Source organism: Elgaria multicarinata, chromosome 3, assembly GCF_023053635.1.
Source record: "Elgaria multicarinata webbii isolate HBS135686 ecotype San Diego chromosome 3, rElgMul1.1.pri, whole genome shotgun sequence".
Taxonomy (NCBI): Eukaryota; Metazoa; Chordata; class Lepidosauria; order Squamata; family Anguidae; genus Elgaria; species Elgaria multicarinata.
Window position 1 is genome coordinate 118337573 of NC_086173.1, and position 16872 is coordinate 118354444.

Below are 16872 nucleotides of genomic sequence, written 5' to 3' on the forward strand. Positions count from 1 at the left end.
AAGATGATTTCTGGAATGCTGGATTCTTGTTTGATCTTGCTTTTTGTGGTTTTGGTTGAATCATTTCTTTTTTGTCAGTGTATGATTCATTAAAATGAGAGTCAGTTGTATATCTTGGTCATGACTTTTTAGAGGAGGAATACAAAGGGGAAATTGGCAGGGTTGTAAGACATATCTCCATATTCTGTGTTGATGATGTAAAATGGTGGTTGCTAATACAGGTTTGTCTGGGGTGGGTGGGTTTCTAAATAGAATTGGATGTGGAATTAATTAAGGAAGAATTCTGATGCCCATTTGCAGGGTTAAATTGAGGGTCAATCTTTGGTAAGGGAGAGCATATGAATCCTGTCAAAAAGGGAGTATTGTTACTTGGTGGTTAGTTTGATGCTGGAGATGATGTTCAACCAATTCTACATGCGGCTGCATTCCTCTTAAACCGGGATCGGTAATCTGTGGCTCTCCAGCAAACATAGAATTTATGGCACAGGAAAAGAGGTCCTTTTATGGATTACCGTATTTCTTCGATTCTAAGATGCACTTTTTCCCCCATATAAACATCTCTAAAAACAGGGTGCATCTTAGAATCGCGGGTGTGTTTATTATTTCTTAGAATCAAAGCTTTTTTTCTGTTGGTGGTCCTGAAATTAGTGTGCGTCTTACAATCGATGGCGTCTTAGAATCGAAGAAATACGGTAGTAACTGGTTAAGTTGAAAAGCATTGTTCCCAATACAGATCCCGGTGGGACCGTACTGTTCACTGCCCACTGGGAGGATTTACCATTTATTCCTGCTCTCTGCTTTCTGTTCTTTAACCAGTTACTGATCCTTAAGAGGACATGTCCTCTTATTCTATGACTGCTAAGTTTGCTCAGGAAGCTTTGGTGAGGGACTTTGTCAAAAGCCTTTTGGAAGTCCAAGTAAACAATGTCTACCAGATCACACCCGTCTACATGTTTATTTATACTCTCAAAGTAGTCTAAGAGCATTTTTTTCATGAGGCTTTTATTGCACGCTCGCAATTGGTCACTCATGAAAGTTTTGCAGGTCCTTTATTTCAGCTTTATCCTGTTTTTAAAAAGATGAGAGATAAACTGCTAACTAATGTTAATGCAAGATATTGGCAGATAGAGCTGTTGTGCTATAATAGAACCACTAGATGTCGCTGTATAATGAAACTAAATAGAACATTGCCAAGAAATGAAGTTTTCAATTCAAATCACATGTCTGCTGTGTAAAAGGAGCCCATGTAATCCTGCAAAGAAATTGGAAGCAGAAAGCTCTAGTAAGGATGTGGGATTTCAGCCTGGTGTGGTGAAACCCTAATAAGTTAGTGAGACTTACCTTTGCGGAAGCCATGTTGATTCTTTATCAGCATGATTTGTTCTTCTATATGCTTATTAATTTTATCTTTAATAATGCTTTCAGTCACTTTACTCAGAACAGATGCAGAGCTAACCAGACACGGAGCTAACCCGCCTGTAATTTCCCAGATCCTCCCAGATCTGTTTTTAAAAATTGGTGTTACATTGGCCATTGCTATGATTTAACTGTTTTAATGTGCGTAGTAATGTTTGTAATTTTAATGCATGTTATGCATTAAGTGTTTGTCATTTTAACTATTATTAATTGTTACATGCCCTGAGAGTCGAAATATTGAAGGACCGGATATAACATTTTAATGGATAGATAAATGGTACACCTACTAGGATGTATGAAGATCTACACGTGTGTCTGGAATTGTAATTGCCAAGGCCCCAGTGATTGTATTGGTTTAATTCCTTCCTTATATAAGAACATAAGAAGAGCCCTGATGCTGGATCAGACCAAGGGCCCACCTCGTCCAGTACTCTGTTCACACAGTAGCCGACCAGCCATCGGCCAGGGACCAACAAGGCAGGACATGGTGCAACAGCAACCTCACGCTCATGTTCCCCAGCAACTGGTGCACACAGGCTTATTGCCTCGAACACTGGAGAACTACTACAGAACTTTCCCTGCCCCCTAACTAGTGTATTCCTTCAAAGCATGAACCTCTAAAGGCAAAAAATAAATTTAAAAACTATAATGCTGATGGCTGAAACAGCAACCAAGGAGAGACTTGGCTGTACTGAATTGACCAGTTTGGCAGTAGAAAGGGGCAGTAGTAAAGTGGCAGACAGCTACATCACTAATTCCAGAAAGGAGGGGCAAAATGGAGGGTTTGGTCTTTCATTTTGGATCAGCTGCTAGGGGGAGTTCCTAGCCTCATTGGGCTGTCATGCTGAAAGTAAGCCCTGTACCTCTCATCTAATAGTCCAGTTTGATTTGTTCTGTTGTGTAACTATTATGTCTCTTTACCCAACTATCCTACTGGAGCTGTGTAGGTTTTCAGTGTGTCTGGGTGTCTGAAGGCTAAAATGAAATGAAATAAAAAGGTACAAATCCTTTAGAGGCCCATCTACACCAAAAACCTAAACAGGTGTGATAGAATAGTTTCTCTTCTCAGTGTGGTTGTCTGTGACCTAGGTTATCCTTGTGCTGATTTTTCAGTAGCTCTGTCTGTAGTTGCATTTTTCCATATAATAATCTGACAATCCACTGGTCCATTTTGATGTTTCTAATGATGACCTAAAGCCAGAGCAATCTTTCCAGGAGGTCTCACCCATGAATCCAATGGAAACAGAGTTTGTGGGGGACCTCCCATAGATCTCATACACGGGGACTCACTATACTCTGAATCTGTGACTGACAGTTCTGGCCTTTTTGGTGAGGAATTAACCTGCCAGTCACCCAAGACTGTGGGATGGGATGAATAGGGAAGTAATAATATTGACCTACCTTGCAAGATTGTTGTTATAAGATTGATTAGCGAGATGGTGAAGGTGAAGTGCTTTGAACACTCTAAAGGCTATATAAATGTCTATTGGTATTGGTAATTACATGTACATTGATGGTGCTATATAAATAAATAAATAAATAAATAAAATAATAATAATAATAATAATAATAATAATAATAATAATAATAATAATAATAATATACTGTGCCAGTTGTTGCTACCACTGCGAGGGAAACACATGTTTCAATACTGGCTTCTTCAAGTAGGACTAGGAAAGACTCCTCTTTAAAACCCTGGAGTCACCACCAGAAACTATAGTTAATAATGAGTTACAAGGCAATTTCATATGTTTCTGTGCTGTACAAGCTGTACTTTTGAAAACAACAACATAAAGCTATTCTGAAATATGGGTGATTCTCTAGCATATTCGTAGAATGCTATATGGTCAGTGTCATTTTTGCCTTCAAAGGCCCAGATCTCATTGGAATGACATGTGAGTTGCCATACTTTTGTAGTTGCGTGTTGGAAACCTCTGAGGAATCCTATTTCATAGTTCTGGGGATGTGCAATTTACAAGGAGCTAGTCCTGCCTTATTCTGAGGGAAGATCCATGCAGACAAGATGATTGGTTCTGCAGAGTTTATTTGGCCAGTTGTGTTTACCAGATGGCTCTCTTCCTCTACTGGGATACTTCTGTTTCAGATTGTCCCATATAGATGCATCCATTCTGTTTAATTTCTTAATGAGAGGTGTGTGTGTTTGTGTGTGTGTGTGTATGTGTATGTATGTGTGGTATAAATAATAAACCTCTCACTCCATTCAAAGTACTTAAAGTACCCTCTTATCATGCATCCAGATTAGTGTGCAGGGATTGGTGTGGAAATATGATATAGTTCCACAGTCATCTTTTATTATTATTTGTATTTTAATGATTTATTAGCAATATTTATTGGAAACAAATCCCAAAGCATCTTACAAGAGAATAAAAACAAAGAAAAACAAACAAACAAACAAAAGGAACCACGCACATAAACATAACAATAGTATCATGAGGTTGGTACAAAGAGAGCTCATGGCTGGGAGGAAGTCAAAGTAAACAGGTATGTTTTCAATAAACACCTAAAACATGCCAGCATTGAGGCCTGATAATTCCCTGCATTGAGGGAGATAATTCCACAGGGCAGGTGACACTGCAGAGAAGGCCCATCTCTGTATTATCACCAAACAGAAATCCATAGGCCATGGCACGGACAACAGGGCCTCCCCTGAAGATCATAGTGGCCTGGGAGGTTAGTAGAGGAGGTGCAGAACCTTTTCAGACCCGAGGGCCACATGTGATATGTTTATGCACACACAGGGGCAGGTACACGGGCAGACACACATGCATCCCAGCAATCCCAATACAGATCGCTCTTTGCTTGCCATTAGTGCAAGTGATCTGTACGAGGATCTCTGGGAGTGGAAAATGCAAGAAATGGGGAAATCGGTGGGGGCAGAGATGGAGGGAATTTGGTGGCAAGGGACCAGGGGACCCATGTAGGGCGGCAATAAAGTCCTTGGGGGCAATATGTGGCTTCTTGACCACGGACTGTGCATACCTGATAAAATAAAAGGATTTCAACTTCTACTGGGATAGGCCTTCTGTGATTGACCCTACGGTTTGCAAAGGCTGAATGTTACGTTTTTTAACTTTCCCTTGTATACCTTGTAGATTCCAGAAATATTGCAGAAAGTCTAAAAATCCAGGTACATCAGAGAAGCTGTTACTTGTTCGACCTTCATGCATGAAATGGTTTTCCTTTAAAATGTTTTTTCCCCTTTATCAGTTATTCATTGAAGAGTCTCTTTGCATCTGTAGCATTTTGAAGGGTAGCTATTATTTTACCATTTTAATTTTCCCAGCTGTTCAAATAATTGTTTTAACCTCTCCGTGCCTGAAAGCTTAGTGCTTTTTGCCTCCCCATTGGTCTGCATTGTAATTGTTGAGACTATTTTTTCCCCATGAGAATTATGCTGTGAATTTCTCTCCCTGCCTCTGTGATTGTTGGTTGGTCTGAACACAGGATTGGGTGCTGAGAATCCTGATCCCAGTCTAAAGGATATTTATTCATTTCAATTTCTAGCTTTCCCGAATCTGAAATGTTTCCATCAGGTAACAAGTTTAAAAATATTTTAACCAATTAAAATGTGACTCCTCTTGATGGTTGTTTTTTTTTTTTTAAAAAAAAAAAATGGGCATACACCTTTTGGTGGCAAAGGCTACCCTTTGCCACCAAAAAACTAGCTTAAGGAAAATGCCTCCCAAAAATGTTTTGGTAAATCTAGAGAAGACAAGAACCTCATAGTTGGGGGAGGGGGGGAATGAGAACAAACTTCACACAATAATTATCTTTTATTAATATTGTTTCCTTGTACAAAAACTATGTAAGCTGCCATGTTTGTCAACCATGTGTCCCTTCTTACATTACGTTTGGACCATTGGTGCTGCTGCAGTGTGTCTCCTTCCCAATTTCTGAAGAAAAGACAAATAGCTCCAGGATGCTACAACACTTTTGCTTTTCCAGTGATGTCGCAGCTGTAAAAAAGGGGCAAAACTGGTGTCAGGAGAAGCTCCAGACATGAGGAAGGAGCCATGTTGCTGCAGCTCCCACACCATAAACGTAACATGAAAAGGGGCTCTCAGTTGAGCATCTTATATAAGAAGATGGTAGCTTATTGCTCAACATTTACCAGACTGATTTTGCTCATTTTTAAAAAACTGAAGCTTGAGCAGTGTAGAGATGCAGAAAATGGTTAGAGTTCAAAGCTTGAGCTTTAATAGCCAAGATCAGTGGCGAAGGGTGTGAGGAAGCAAGGGCCAAAAGTTATTGGTTGCGCTGAAGGAAAGTAATCATATAGCTTCTGAAGGACTGACATAGCAGGAGTCAAGGAACAGTATGTTTCACCCTCAGACTATTAGTGCCCATGGCGACATGGGCTGTACACTAGTACACATTATAAGAAACTACAGGCAATTGCATTGCATTTACTTGAGTCAAAATAGGCATAGGTGTGCTCAACATGTGTGGAGGATCCATTAGAACACCTTCAGATTTGGAGAAACATAGCAGGGTACTCTTTCTTACTTCTGTGCATTATGACAAGAAATTTAGGTGGAGACACTGGCCCAACCCACTAAGGGCTCTATGAAATTGTGCTTAGAAGGCAGCCAAAGCAGATGATGGAATAGAATCATAGAGTTGGAAGTGGGCCTACAAGACAGGAAATCGAGACCTAGAGCATCCTCAACAGATGGCTCTCCAGCGTCTGCTTGAGTCCTGCAGAGATGGTGGTGCCGCCTACCCCTATGGAATTGGTTTAATTGTCGAACAGCTCTTACTGTTAAGACATTTCTTGTAATGTTCAACAAAATCTACCCTCCTGCAACTTACCTCTGTTAGGTCTAGTCCTGCCCTCTGGCACAGTGAAAGACAAGTGTTTTCCCTTCGCTGTGTGAAAGCCCTTCAAGTATTTGAGCAGGTCTATCATGTCTCCCTCCAATCTTCTCTAAACGTACCCAGTTCCTTTAACCTTTCCTCTTAGGGTTTGCTTTGTATACAGCTGACCACAGCTCCTAGACATCTTCTAACTGCCAGAATTCAGTCCTCCTCATAGTATAGCAAGGGAGTTGAGGGCAGTAAGGCAGCAGGGATGACAACTTCAGTGCAGATAGGGGGGAAACCTCATGTAGGATGTGATTAAACATGGCTTAGAGCAGGAGTGGACAGATTTCAGGCTTTCAAGATTTCAGGCTTGCCTGTTCTTATCTTTACCCACAATCCAAAGGTGACATGGCCATAATTAATAGGACATTAAAGCAATCCTCAGAAAACCAGTGAACGCTTCTCTGAATCCCTTTACTTATAGATCATTTGTAAGTAGAAGCAGGACTTCATCTGAAGTAGCCCTGAAACTTTGGAGCAGGTGTCCTGAGGAGGTGCAGAAGGGCAAACCCCTTATATTCTGAGAAAGAAATGCAAAGCACGCCTTCTTAAAACTGGCCTTTAGGCCATGACATACTTTTCCAGTAGTTTGGTTATATGCGGATTTTATGATGTTCGTGTAGGATTTCAGTGGTCTGTTTTAGATATTCCTTTATAGTTTTTACTGTTAACAATCTCTAGCATGGGATGAGATGGGTTACAAATATTTAAAGAACTGAATTCTACTGCTGAAGCTGTTTTTGAGCAACTTGAAGCAGCATTTGTGGTCTTGGTACAGAGTTACCCTAGTTTGCAGCCCATGCTGTATTACTGTGTGCTTATTCTAACAGATAGCATTTAGGACAGGTCTTGACCTAGCTTCCCTGTGCAATTAAGGAGTTAGCTAATTAGTGACAAATAGGGCTCATGTATACATCTACCCCAAGGCTAAATTAACAATTATGCTAATTAAACTTCAGCGTAGGCCCCAAATAAATTGGAATCCCTGCTGCGCAATGATTTGTAGAGAGCATGACCATCCTTTTCTCTGCTTAAAAAACCCCACACACAGCTCCAATCTTGGTGACTGACTGGTGCCTCATTGGGTGACAAAGGGATAATGCCAAGGTTCTCAAACCTAGGAATGCTCCATTAGTCGGATTAGGCAGAAGAGCAGGATGGCCATACAGCTGTGGATCACAACTGTGCGATGGATGCAGGGAAGGGGAGCTGGCTTTATACCACTGATATATCACAAAAATCTGACAGATTTAAGGGGCATATTGGGGCAACACAGCAGTGCACTAAAAACGAAGTGTTCTATGCTAAATTATATGCCCTATAAAATACATAATGTCTCTGGGAAGCATATGGCCCCCGTCCCTCCTTGTGCAATTTCATATTGCCTAAATATTCCCTTTAATCTGTCAGTAGAGTTCTAAGATATAAAAATCTTTTGCTCTTTTCCCCAGCATTCCTGCTCTTTCTTCGGGTGCCTTGTACCAGTTAGTCCAGAGTAAGCTTCTTGGGACCGATTATCTGCAACCCAGCATTTCTAGCTGCTGCTTTCCTTTTAGCTCTTACGGCAAACAAGCTGCCCAAGCATCTTGCCCAGAGCGTTCCGCTGATAAAAACTGGAAACAAGTTGCTGTGACAGACTGTTTGGACCCCATTGCTATATTCCTGCACCCTCTTCCTCTCGCAGTACTGCTTTTCTTCCGCTTGTGTGTGTTAAGAGACGTTCTGTGAGTGATTTATATTTCATCAAATTGAGCGTGAAATATCTGACTGCAAAACCTATCAATCTGATCCCTATCTCTCTCTATTTCTTTAATTAGGGAAGCCCTGCTGAAAAATGTACCCATCATCTACTGAGAAATGGTGTGTTCCTAGACCCTTGGCATAAATCTTGAGTTATTCAGGTGCCAAAATGCTGTCAAGAGCTGACAGATCTTAGAAAAATACACCCATAGGCAGAATACTATCCATTATTCTAGCACAGAGCAGTGGGCAGTAAGGGAAATCGGCAGCGAATGTGTCTTTATCAGCTTTAATTGTTGTTGTTTTTCATTGATGAAAGTTGGCACATCCATTGAGGGGAGAGAGCCCTTGTGGTACTTTGATCTTTCCATAGTAGAGCTGAAGGAGTTCAGTCTTGTCTCTGCTCGCATATGATGTGGACCTGTCTTGGCTTTGCTCTGTGTAGCACAGCAGAGTCTACAACCTACAGAGAAGGTGCTTGATGACTGACCATGTTGAAACTTAAGAGAATTACTGTGCCTGAACAAGAGTTGAGTCCAACTTTGTTCTGGAAACTTGGAAGATGCAAAGCTTTTCTAACTTCCTACTGTTACTATCCAAGCTGGATTTATAGCAAGGTGAGCATAGTCAAAATAAGCATTAAGCAATATGTGGAGTCTTCAAAGGCACAGAAAATTGGGAAGAACCATTCTGAAACTTTTAGGGTTCAAATTTGCATAGATTATCCCTGAGATTGTGCCATTTGTGGAAGGCTGGAATCCTGTGCATATCTCTATCTGGGAGTAAGCCCTGTTGAACACATTGGGACTGAGTAAACATGAATAAGATTGCTCTGTTAATGCATTTCTTGACTCTCTAGTGAAAGCCATTCTCTTGGCAACTTGTTCAATCACCTACGCTGTCCTTAATTGCAGAGCTCCTATAGAGGTTGCCTTGCTGTGGCTAAAGCCTGTTACTGCTCATTTTATGAAGGCTTTTATTGGAATAAATAGCACAGTAAACTTAACAGCAAAGTGCATTACTACTTTTCTTTTTTTCTTTCTTTTTTTGCTTGTGCCGACTATTGAGAATAATTGATCTCTTTTATTTTAATGCAATAAAAACTATAGACTCATCTAGGCTGCCTGCAGGATTTCCCTGCCCCTTAAAGTCCTAAGAATTTCTTACTATGCTGCTTTTGGTTTTTATCTTGCTTGGCAAAATTCCAGTTCCCATTGCATTAATAATGCAAAACACAAGCAAGGTCATTTGCAGATGCTGATTTGCCTACTCAACTCCTCAGCTTTCACTCCTATTTACGGACTGGATCACCCCGTGTAACAGCCTTTCTCAAGCTGGTGCCTTCCAGATGTGTTGGACTGCAATTCCCATCATCCACTGGGAATGCTGACTAGGAATAATGGGAGTTTCAATCAAATATATCTGGTGGGCCACAGGTCAGGGAGGGTGCCCTATACTGTCAATCGGAATCCTACTAGACATATTGTTGGAGACTGGACAATGCTGTAAGCCCTTCTTAAACCTAATGAAGAGCTCTGCTCAGCTAGAAAGCCTGCTACCCTGCAATCACTGCTGATGTAATAAATGGTATTGTGTAAGCCATTCTTGATTCTCTCTATTGTGCTGCCTAGGTTTTGAACATACAACATTGTAAATTCATCTTTATCCATTTCAGATTACCGTTTTGATATTGAAAGTTGTGTGCTTTGGGGGGCAAATGGTCACTTTGTGTTTATAGTAAAGCTTTTCAATGTGGTGTCTCTGACTTCTTTTCCCCTCAACGTATTTTTAGATATTCCTGATCCATCAGGTAATCTTGCAGATACTTGTTACGACTTACAGGAAGTATCACAGTCACATAATGTCAAGGCCATATTTGAACCAATTATTGTATTAACTACATAATGTATGATGGTTAGGAATGAAATGGGTAATACTTCCTCCTTTTAAAATAATAATGGCGAGTGAACATTTCTCAAAGATAAAAGAGAGCTTGAATGTAATAGAGGCCAACTCTCTTCATTCTCCTTTTTTTTTTTTTTTTTTTTTGTAGGTCCAGGCCACCCACACTCCATTTTAAAGATAAATCTGTACAAAGTGGGTTTCTGGGACTAGATATATCCAGTCTTTGCAAATTGCATGGTGCCTGTGTTCAAATTACACAGTCCACCCACATGCACACCATCACATTCATCAGGTGCATTCATGGGACAGACTCCTCAAAGAGTGATATGGTCTCAGGATTCTCCTGTGCAACGTCATCCTTGTTTTTCTGGAAATTGTTCCCACACATCAGCTCGTTGTTCATTTCCCGAAAACAGGTGGTTTAAAAATTCTTGTGGTCTGACTTTCTGCGTTTCTCCTGCTCCTTGCCTTACCTAGTCCTGTAAAAATCACTTTGCTACCTTCTTCAGTTTGGGGCCTTCCTTTAAAGACTTTTTTTAATGCACCCCACTGAACCCAAATGTCCATGGCCAAATTCTGTAGCATCAACTCTGGCCTGTTTCACATCATAGACAGATTGCCTTTGTGTGTGTGTGTGTGTGTGTGTGTGTGAAACCACTTCACATTAATGATTAATTCAATTTAGTCTGCATTTTAACACATTTATCTTTCCCTGCGGGATGGGCCTGCCATCCCATGTTCACTTTCACATGCTTGAGACCCTGGTAAACTTCAGGGTTGCATCCAGATCTAGTCATACTTAGAGTAGACCCATGACTAGCTTAAGACCCATTAATTTTACTCTAGGTATGACTAAGTCTGGATGCAACCCTTAATCTGTGGCCAGCATTTAGAAGTTTGTTTTATTTTGTTGTTATATTAGAGTGATTAGAATGAGAGGCTGTGGCTGCCATTTTAGATCATTGGTAAGGGGCTACATTTGCTAGTGCTAGGCTCCTCTTTGCCATCCTTCTGGATAATACCTGGGAGACCTGACCAGGGTGAATACTTTGGTCCTGTAAGCAAGCTTCTGATTAGTTTGTTCACCTTGCCCACCGCAGTTCTGGAAACCTTTCCCCTGATTACATTTTTCTTTTGCATCTTGCTGGGGACCGTATTTTGCAAATGTAGCTTTTAAGTGAATTTCATCCGAAATTATTCTTGACTGTCCATCGACAACAAATGTGCCTGCTCCCTTGCTAGTAGTGTTTTTAAACCAGATTGTGCGGTGGTCCTGTTTTTTCCAATGCCATATTATATGTTCTTTAATGGAGCTCTATGAGCCATTGTCTGCATAGCACCTCCGGATTCTTGTCTTGTAAAGGGCTCTATAAATATGTATTGTACTGTAGGTATGAGCTCTCGACTCTGCAGGTGCTGGGAAGGGGGAGCAAACAGCATGAAGCGAGAGACTGTGTCTCCAGGGACAATGGAAGCACGATGGCACAGGGAATTGTGGGGACGGGAATCAGGTTTAGCTGCCTTGAGCATCACCTTTTTAATAAAACAGCTATATATAGAATCAGCTGAGGCATTGTCAAGTAGATTGTTAAATTAATATTTACACACTAGCTTCTGTGTGTGTGTGTGTGTGTGTGTGTGTGTATCTGTGTGTATCTGTTACCCCCTCCTTCCCTGAAATTCTCATTTACATTAGTGCATGGACACAAAGTGCACGTCTCCAGTCTCCGGGAACAAAATTAGTTCGATAAAAGACACAGCGTGGTTTGCGGTATGGATTTGAAAGCCCTTCTAGATAAGCTTCCTGCCTTGCAGTACCTACACGCTTCACATGTTCCTTCTTTCCCATTCCTTCCTTTGCCACATCCTTCCCAGCTCTCCCCCCACCCCTTTTCCCCTGCTTGGCTTTCAGTAAAAGCCACTTTCAAAACCCACCTTGGTTCTTAAATAGATGAGGGAGGGAGACAGTCTTGAGGCTCTTCTTGCTAGAGAGCGGGCACACGCTGTCTCAGACAAGACAGCATTTCTGCATAGCGATTCCTACTTAATCTCTGCCTCTTGGGGGAAGAGACTAAAATTGTCAATGAATTGTGGGTAATTTGGAAGTCGACAGACAAAATGGGACGTGTGGAAGGTGGTGACTTAACCCAGATGTGAAATCCCTGTCCCTATTTGCATCTCGTTGAAAGCATTTGCGCTGTTGAAGGCTTTTGGTTTTTATACCTTTTAGCACAAATGAGCCAGCAGCGAGAATAATTGCTGCTCACTGGAGCTGTGTGGAATTCAGCAGGCTCTGCACACCTGGATAAGCAGTTTAAACTTCTGTGTCTGTTTCAAGGGGAGAGAGTTATCCGGCTGTTTAGAGATTCCCGGCTCTGCTACATGCTTGCCTGGTGACCTTGAACAAGTTGTTTAACTTCTGTATTCTCCCTTTATCCATCTTTACATGAAAATATTACATTGTTGGGACTTGGGGCTGCTGATCCACAGTGATCTTCCAGTGGAAAGCAATAACTAAAACATAGCGGAAAGAGGTATTTGCACCACTTTATTGTGTGTATATAACAAAGTGGTGCAAATACCCCTTTCCACTATAATTTAGTAAAGGTGACCAAGAGTGAACATTTGCCTCTTGGTGACTATTTATTTCCATTAGTAACTTCTGGATTGTAATGTCTTTGATGATGATACAGAAGCACCAACTTGAGCAGAAAGCAGCAGCCTTGGTAGGTGCCAATCAAAATAAGCAATCACCCTCTTTTAGTTAGTTTACACTGGTTGCCAGTCTGTTTACAGATCCAATTTTAGATGCATTTGTGTACCTTTTAATGTCCTGAAGAGTTTAGGGTTGCTTTCAGATATACGGCTTCTAGGGCTAACAATACCAAAGGTATTGTGCAGCAATTCCATCTTTTTTTTTTTTCCTTATTGGATTTTCTGTGGTAAGGAAAAAGATGGAAGAAGCAGTGGGTTACAAGTGAAAGATGTCTGAAATTCCATAAATGAGGTGAAAGGAAAAGGAAAGGAACCTCTCGTGAAAGCACTGAGTTATTACTTGGAGGGACACCAGCTTTTGCTGACGTTTTCTTGGCAGGCCTTATAGCGGGGTGGTTTGCCGTTGCCTTCCCCGGCCGTTATTACCTTTCCCCCAGCTAACTGGGTACTCATTTTACCAACCTCGGGAGGATGGAAGGCTAAGTCGACCCAAGCTGGCTGCCTGAAACCAGCTTCCACTGGGATCAAACACAGGCCGTGGGGAAAGTTTCAGCTGCAGAAACTGCTGCTTTACTGCTCTGTGCCACACGAGGTTCTGCACCACATGAGGCGAGGGCACAATAAAATCCTCATCTGGAAGCACTCTAAGAAGTCTTTCAGACAGGGCGAAATCACTTCTCCTTAACTTCTCTTCCGGATTTGAAATGTGATGAATTACATGGGAAGAGAGCAACGACTACATGGCCTGTAATTTAAAACCTCCCAGCCCATATCGTTCAATGGGAGAGCACCCTCTAGTGGGCATTGTATAGCATAGCTTCGCCTGCACACAGCAGAAAATCGTGACATATTTCAGAAGAATCAGATTTTCTGAGTTTTATTTTTAAATAGATTAAATGGGGAAAGAAGAGGGAGATGTGTAGGAAGCTCACAACTTCATCAAAATGACCTATGAACTTCTGTGAGTGGCCATTCATGAACATGCTATAAATTGCTCATCTAAAGAAGTTCTAAGTCAGTGGTCTTCAATTTTAAGGAAAGAAATTTGCGATAAGCTGATCTGTATTGATGAGTAAGCCATTGCAGTTGGGTTTTAACATTATTTTAAACTGATGTGTATTTTACTTTTGTTTCTATATGTCCTGTTTCTTTGTAATGGCTTTTGCTACACAAATAAATTTGTATTGTATTGAAGTCAGTGGTCTTCAACTGGTCCAGACCCGAGACCTATTTCACAGTTGCCCAACGTGGGAGCAACAGCTTCATTGAAACCCATCTGGACTGATCTCACGACCCACCAGTTGAAGACCACTGCTCTAAGAGACCATTGTATTGTGTGTGCCTTCCAAGTATCATCCCACACATTCACATGTACCAAATCTACTCAAAATGTGAAGGCAAAGGCAGAATCTCAAGAAAATATTGTAGTACTTTGGGATTGTGCTATTGGTACTGTATTCAGAGACAAGAGTTAGAATTCAATACGGAATGCCTTATATTCTGTTGTTACAAAAAATTCTGCCGGTCAAGGAGACTTGAGTAGCATTATTTAATCTTCAGGTTCATTCTGAATGTAACTTCTGTTCAGGAGGAGATTAATAGAATGTTATAGGTCAGCAAGCATGTAGGAGGAGAGACACAGAGACGAAGCCAAAGACTGGCCTGTGTATTCAGTAAAACAACAACAACCCACCACTACCACCATTCCTTGTCTACTAAAAGGTCCAATGTTTCTGCAAGCATATGTGGTTTTTTAAAACGTATTCTCAAGATCTGTAGGACCTACAAATTTTGACTAAGTCACATGTACGGGAAAATTGTAGATGTGTAAATTCTTGGCGTGGGTCCAACCTGCTGCTGACATTTGCACCACAATGAGAGGCAGAAAGTTTTTCCTGCACATGTGCCTTTCCATTTGTACAATACAGCACAGAGGACCACTCTTAGAATAACTGTTGCAGGTCAGCTAGCATACTTTTCAGTGCTTATTTCCAGCTAGGGCTTTCCAGTGGTATATATAAGAAGCTGCCTTTGTCCATCCAGCCCAGTATTGTCTGCTCTGACTGGGTCTATCCAGGGTCTAGCTAGAGACCTTTCACATCACCTGCTACCTGATCCTTTTAACTGGAGATATTTATTTATTTGGTTATTTGCTGCTCCATTTCCAAAGATTTCAGAGTGGTGAACAGCAGAATAAAAACACCATTGTTAAAATAAATCACAACATTGGCACCTGCCTGACCTTCAGAGGCAGTGAATTTCATAGGAAGGGGCCAACACACTGAAGTCTCTTCTCCTAATGGACTCCAATCGGACCATAGGTCCATGTGGAACTACTAGGACCATGCCAGGGATTGAACCTGGGACCTTCTGCATGCAAAGCACCCATTGTATCACTGAGCTATGATCCCTTTGCATTGGGATCCAGAATTTATTTCAGAAGCCTTTGTCAAATCCTATATCTCCATATCATACAATAGCTTGGTCAGCTTCTTTTTGGAACTGCAGAGTGAGTGGAAAGAACAGTCCCTCAGACTGTACAGGGTGTTTTTTTTCCCCCATTACCACTTAGCCAACCTTTACACATGTACAGTTAAAGGGCATAATGTCTGTGTCTATTTCAGAGAGGGTATGGTTTGCAGTGAGCTTATTTATTTATTTATTTATTTATTTATTTATTTATTTATTTATTTCATTACATTTTTATACCGCCCAATAGCCGAACCTCTCTGGTCAGTTCACAAAAATTAAAACCATTAAGAACATAATAAAACATCCAACAATCTAAAAACCCAAATACAAAATACAATATAAAAAGCAGAATAAAACCACACAGCAGAAATTGATATAGGATTAAAATACAGAACTAAAACAGCAAAGTTTAAATTGAGGTGTTAAAATACTGAGAAAATAAAAAGGTCTTCAGCTGGCAACGAAAAGAATACAGCGTAGGCGCCAGGCGGACCTCTCTGGGGAGCTCGTTCCCCAGCCGGGGGGCCACAACAGAGAAAGCCCTCCTCCTAGTAACCACCTGCCTTACTTCCTTTGGCAGGGGCTCATGGAGAAGGACCCCTGTGGATTGAACCTTAGCTCCTCTGTCTTTATAAATGGTTTATTGGAAGGGACCAACATCCTGGTCATGTTCAGACAACACACTAAGCTATGCTTAGGCTTCTAACCCTTTTCCAGCAAATGGATAGTGAGCATATTTAAACCATGGCTATATAGCCACCATGGTTAGGAATAGTTCACACAACACGTTAAGTCATGGCTCATTCGACACATAATATTTAGCTCACAAAGCTGAACCTCCATGGCTTAGCATGTCATCTGAACAGAGTCGCTGTCTTAGTAGTAGTTTAAATTCAGGGTCCATACTGTTCACTTAACAGGGCATTGCCTCATGGACCTTTTCTGTTGTCAAGCAATAGCCTCATGTAAAGTACGGTCCTCAGAGTTGCTTTTAACATTTTTTAATCTCTGTAGTTGCTTTGTCTGGGGAAGGAGAGTGTGACATAAGGCACATAATAAATTGATGGACAGACCAGGGAGACTGGTGGGTTGGTGAGAGAACGAGGTCTCAGGGTGCCCAGAAAGTGTGGCAACTAATGAGTTGTAGAAGCACAGTGTCGCGTCTGTTTGTTAATTAATTGACACAGTGGAAGCTTTCATCATAGAGCTTTGAACGCTACAGCAAGAAAGAGATGCTACTTGATGTGTATTGGGAGCAGAAGTGAATTTGGAACCAGTGTGTGTAAATATGGGGATGGAAGGAAGGAAGGACAGTTGAAAAAGAAAGGATGATCTTTGTGGTTGAGACAGAAACCTGGATGTCAGGAGACCTGGACTGAAGCACATACTAGGTTTCTGATTTACTGTTTCATCCTGGGAAAATCACTTCACCTCTGACTTGGTTTTTTCGATTTCCAAAGTGGTGCATTAATTTCTAGCTTGGCATCTTATACATGTATTGCTATATCTGGGCCCCAATAGCTCACCAGAGGATTGAGAGGATATGTTTGTTCATGTTTTGTAAAAGCAATTAAATAGTTCTTTTTAAATGGTCAGCACTAAGGAAGGCAAATGGATTAGGAGTGTATTGCTCTCTGAATATATTTGAGTCATCGAGAAAACTAACATGGCATTTTTGTTTACTTTTTCCTATGGAGCTGCTGCTGCCTCCATTGCACAGGGCTAGAGAATCCATCTCTC

At 41.2% G+C, this 16872-nt stretch overlaps 1 protein-coding gene across 1 annotated transcript in view; it reads left to right on the plus strand.

The window, feature by feature from the left end:
- The window catches only part of CHCHD6 (coiled-coil-helix-coiled-coil-helix domain containing 6), a 214713-nt gene that overhangs the window by 180201 nt on the left and 17640 nt on the right, over positions 1-16872 (plus strand). The window lies entirely within an intron of this gene.